Here is a 5162-nt window from a genome sequence, read left to right on the forward strand (position 1 = left end):
GGAAGACTTTGTATTTCGTCTACCTTTATTACTGTTTTATGTGCGTAACGAGACCTTGGCGCATCGTAGAGGCACCGGCTACTCATTTCCACCTACGTGCAATAATAGAAAAGGAACATTTTGGGAAGAACAAAGTCATAGCAATACAAAAACACTCACGAATGAGTTCCCGCTAGTGCTTCAGAAGTCGTGACATGAAGCATACTAGTTCACAATCTAAGTTCACAAGCAAGAAGACAAGCCCACTGCAGTCCATGTGAAAAAAAAGAAGTCGCAGTTTCGCCCGAAAGGCGAAGCGTCGACTGCGATAGCAAATTAGCGTACAGCTTTACGAAGTAAGGATACTGGTTTTATCGGCCGTGTAAACTTGTAAACATAGACACACTAAATTAACAAGCATGATGTCACGCGCGCACAAGCAAACATTGTTAAGGATGGCGAGCTGCAATGCAAGATTGCCACACAGTTACGACCGGGGAACAAGACACGCATCCCCCACTCTCCGTCGCTTCAGCAAGGATGCGTTCGAGGAAGCGGGCTTTGTGCTGACACCGCCTCCATCCTCCAGCCCCATCGGCGTTGTGACGGAACGAGTTCGGCGGGCGAACTATTGTGCCCAAGCTCCCCAGCGCGGACCTGATCTGCTACGCGTGAACGAGCTGCCGCGGGAAAGCCGTTTTTTGTTGCTTCCCATGCGCCGTCCGGGTCGCAGGACAACGAGCTACCCACCATGGCTCCGAGCTTCCCGGAACGGCGCCCCTCTGACGTCGGCGCCGGACATCGGAATGTGTGTGCCTATGTGTGCGCAAACTGTTCTGCGGGGCGGCGGCAAGCTGACAATGAGTAAACGAACGTTCGCGTCACCTTGTATCGCGGGGGGACCGAGTGTTTAAAAACTGCTGTGGTGCGAATGCTGGACACACTTCTCTCATGCAGTCATGTTGGACTGACACTCTTTTTCTCAAGCAGTCATGTTAGACTGACTTAAATACTGTAAATAAACCCATATTCCTCTTCAAGGGGAGTAAGGTCGCGCGATTCACTACCAACAAGCCTGAATTGCAACCCTCGTGAAACATATTCCTCGTTCTCGATGAGAAGCAGTTCTTCCCTTCATCAACGTCCTCAGCGTGGATAAGTTGGACGACGGCATGGGCCAGCTACCTTCGAATTCATGCCGGACTCCAATCTTGGCAACGGATCTCGAGCGATGGGATTGAGCCCCCAATCCTGACAACATGAACTCATCTCACTCGATGACCGCGGAAACTCCCTGTCAAAGCGCTGAAGTGGGGAAGCGCGGCAGCGGCAGCAGCGAGTGAACTGACCTTCGTGCTGTGTCTGTAAGGAAGCGCGCGTTACGGAAGACGGCGCGTTTCCTTCCCGCTTTCCTCCCTTGCGTGCGCTTCCTTCCTTCCCTAATCCTCGCACGCTTTCACTCGCACGTACAGCATACGGCGGGTGGCGACGATTTTATCACCCTTGGACTGCACACGCAACCTCACGGGGACGGCGACGGCAGATATGCGCCGGGAGTGTCCATATAATGGATATCGCAATAAAAATAAAGAAATAAAAACCTGGACAGCCCCCTAGGATATGCACCATAACGTAAGAACACACAATGAAGATGCAAGATCCCATCTCTGGAATCAATGGCTCTGTGCTGCCACAAGTGCCGCAAACATCAATGCACATTTCTGAATAAGTGTAAATAGGAGTCGTAAAAAATCTGCCATCTTCCAATTTTTTTAAAAAAATCTTCCTTTGGACGTTCTCCCCTTTAATATCCCGTGTAGTAACCTGCCCGAACAAAAACAAATGAAAAACAAAAGGGATGATGTAAACGTTACGTATATCCGACAAAGGCTTACAGAAAGGTGCGCAGATCTGTCACATAAAAACTTTATTTTTTCATTTCAAACACCAAATTAACGCTCTCAAGGCGACAATCGTTTGGTAGGGATATCGGAGAACGTCGCTTAGCGTATAGTTGAAATCGAAAAATTGTGAATCATGGTGCACAAAAATCTCGAGCCATGTAAACGTATGCTTTCCACCCAATGTTGATGAGATGCCGCATTCTTTGGAATGAAAAAAAGAACCCTCCGTCGAGCCGGATTCGAACCAGCGACCTATGGATTACTGTTGCGCATCTACAGTCCACCGCTCTACCAACTGAGCTATCGACGGAAGTTTTTTTTTTCTTTATTGCATGGAATTATCGGTACTGTCAAACCAACGCAGTTACATTACATATGAACATACAAGAGAAACAAATTCACAGATAGTATACAGTCCAATGACAGTTCAAAATTCTGGCAAACAAACACAAGCGTCCAGGTGTGAAATCCATTTAGGGACGGGATGATAGGTAGCCACCACACTACGGACTTGAGCAGTCTCTTCACGGAAGATAGACCTTGTCGAGCGAGGTGGCTCGGCATGTCTGTCGATCATTCGACTTCTCCATAATGAATAAAGTCCTAATAACATAAACAAATCATATGGTGTATTACTGGCTGTATTTTTGAAAGGAAGGAACCGGATACCATAACATGTGAGAGGAAAGGTAACAACTCATTCCAAAGACGCTCCATCAAATATATCAAAGCTGGTGCTTCGCTTTATTCCAATTCGCAGCATTAATTTGTTTTACAAATGTTTCGGCATATTGTCGACGCAGAAAGGTCACGAAGACGATGTATGATGTTTGTCGAGGGTAAAAATGGTTAAAAATTGTTAACAGAGAGAAGTGCGAAACATAGGTAAATACATTTAATGCTACTATGCTCTATCTATCACAGTGGCACATATCTAGTGGTCCAACAATTGGGGAGGACAAATAAAGGAAATATAAAAATATAGAAAAATAAGAAAAGCCGTTGAATATCCTGCTCTATTCCATTAAAAGGCCTGTGCGCTTTTGAAATATCTATCATGCCACATTACAGTTTGTACAAGTTTTATGTCGTGATATTAAGTTTGATTAAGCAGTACAGAGGTGCGCTCATTCGTCCTGCTTTGTCGGTCAGCATGAAATGATTGCGGAGGCTGGTGATAATTAATATATATACAGGGTGTCCCAACTATCATACACCAAGATTTAAAATATGCAAATGCCATGTAGCTGAATAGAAGCAAGGTAATGTTTGCCGTCGTTTCAGATACTCAGAGTAATTATTTATCATTGCGCCTAATTAGATAATTATCCTTGATTGATTAATCAACTTCTCCAATATTATATTTAGATGGAAAATGTCAATGAGAAAAATGTAGAACAACATGAAAAACTCCCGATACAGCTTTCTGATGCTCAATGCGTGCTACATAAAAGTGTTTTTCCGAGCGTGGAAGAAGCCCGCGAATATACGCAAAGTGCCTCGAGCCCCCCCGTCGTGCGGCAATTTTGCGTGCATTTGCGGGCTTCCTTCACGCTCAGAAAAAACACTCTTATGTAGCACGTATTAGCAACAGAAAGCTGTATCGGAAGTTTTTCATGTTGCTCTACAATTTTCTCATTGACACTTTCCATCTAACTATAACATCCGGGAAGGGGATTAATTAATCAACACTAATTATCTAATCCGGTGGAATGAAAAAATATCATCTGGGCATCTCCAATTGACGGCAAACAACATTACATTGGTGCTACCAGCTACGTGGCATTTGCATATCTTTTGAAAATCTTGGTGCATGATAGCTCGGGCATTCTGTATATTCGTAAACGTATCGTGCGAAATACGGACAGACTAACATAGACGAAACGGCGGTTAGCTAGGCGAAGAAAGCTTCACCTTAAGAGCATCAGAATTGGCGCCCCATCTATGCTGTCGTGCATCGTTCGTGATGCAGTAACTTCAATCAATACAGCAGGAAATTTTCTCCAACGGCGGCCCAAATCGTCACTTGGGTGTGGCTTCACAGAGTCAGTGGCCGAACTATGGCCACTGATGTCAGGCAGCTAGAGAGGAGCGCTGGCTTGCCTACTTATACATATATTGCAATGCATTATGCGCTGCCAACTGTAATGTCCTGGTGGCGTGTCCAGCCTAGCTTTCTTTTATGCTCTCTACCACGGCTCCCCTCCTTACTTCTTTGTATTTTTTGTAACATGCTTTCTCCTATTTTCTCGTCTAGCTGTTTGCGCTGAATGTGCGCGCCACCGTGCGGACAGGTCAGCCAGAAAATGCTACTCGCGCGAGAACGAACCGTGCCCGCCGGCCATTCAGAACGGGCCGACGTCGCGAACTCGGGTGCTGATAGCGGGCAACGCGTGCCATCGAAATGTGTCGGCCCCTTGCTGGGGAAAAGCACGACAGGCCCACTTCTGCGCCGAGCGCTCGCGGTGTCATCGGCGTTGCGAGAGGGCACAGGCGCCGCGCTGTGCTTAGGGCTAGTGCGCAGTTTGAACTGCACCTATGTGTTGCGCCACGAAGCTTGAATTGACCGGACACTAGTTGGGTGGGCCTGTCAGGCTAGTCGGTAATCCTGTGGACCTTACTCCATAACTAATTCCCCAACGTCAGGTAATGCTGTATGCGGCGCAACGCTCTGCAGAATATCAAAGAGCGCCGATAAACTAAATGCGTCGTCATGTATAGCCCGCCTTCAGCGGAGGCGAAACCAGTCGGCGATTCGGTGCCTTATAATCCGACAGAATCTGACATTCTTGAGGCGCCACTCGGGTTGCGTGTATTTGCAGAGGGGTCGTCGCTCCTCCAGCTGCCTTCAGTTGTTGCTGCCCAACTGTCGCAGCCCGCCACGTTCGCACCTCTTGCCGCGCCGCGCATGACGGCTCCCCGCTGCCGGGTCTGTCGTCGCCGGTGGTCGCCCGAACGTACCCGCACGCAGCTGGGACGAATAATTGTCAGCGACGCATTGGCGGCTGCGATTTATCGCTCGCGCGGCGCCCGGTCCCTCTGCCGAGACTGGGGCCCCGCTCGGGAGAAGGTGAGCGGGCAGTCGGCGCCTCCTTCGGCCCGCGAGACAAAGCGAAGCCGCCGGTATCTGATCGCGCGGGGAACAACGTGAAACAGACGTGGATGGCTGCTCGCCGCCTCGCTTCGCTTGTCACCTCGGCAGCTGGATTTGTCTTCCTGGCCCGCAGCCCTGCCGCCGACAAAGGGAAAGCTGGAGCGCGCCCGCGGCGCGATTAGCGC

At 48.7% G+C, this 5162-nt stretch overlaps 1 non-coding gene across 1 annotated transcript; it reads right to left on the reverse strand.

Annotated features, from left to right (window-relative positions):
• Positions 1-2107: 2107 nt before the first annotated feature.
• On the reverse strand, positions 2108-2193 carry TRNAY-GUA (transfer RNA tyrosine (anticodon GUA)). The gene is given in 2 exon segments: positions 2108-2143; positions 2157-2193. It is a non-coding gene; the product is annotated as a tRNA-Tyr (tRNA).
• Positions 2194-5162: the final 2969 nt, after the last annotated feature.

Source organism: Dermacentor albipictus, chromosome 1, assembly GCF_038994185.2.
Source record: "Dermacentor albipictus isolate Rhodes 1998 colony chromosome 1, USDA_Dalb.pri_finalv2, whole genome shotgun sequence".
Classification (NCBI taxonomy): domain Eukaryota; kingdom Metazoa; phylum Arthropoda; class Arachnida; order Ixodida; family Ixodidae; genus Dermacentor; species Dermacentor albipictus.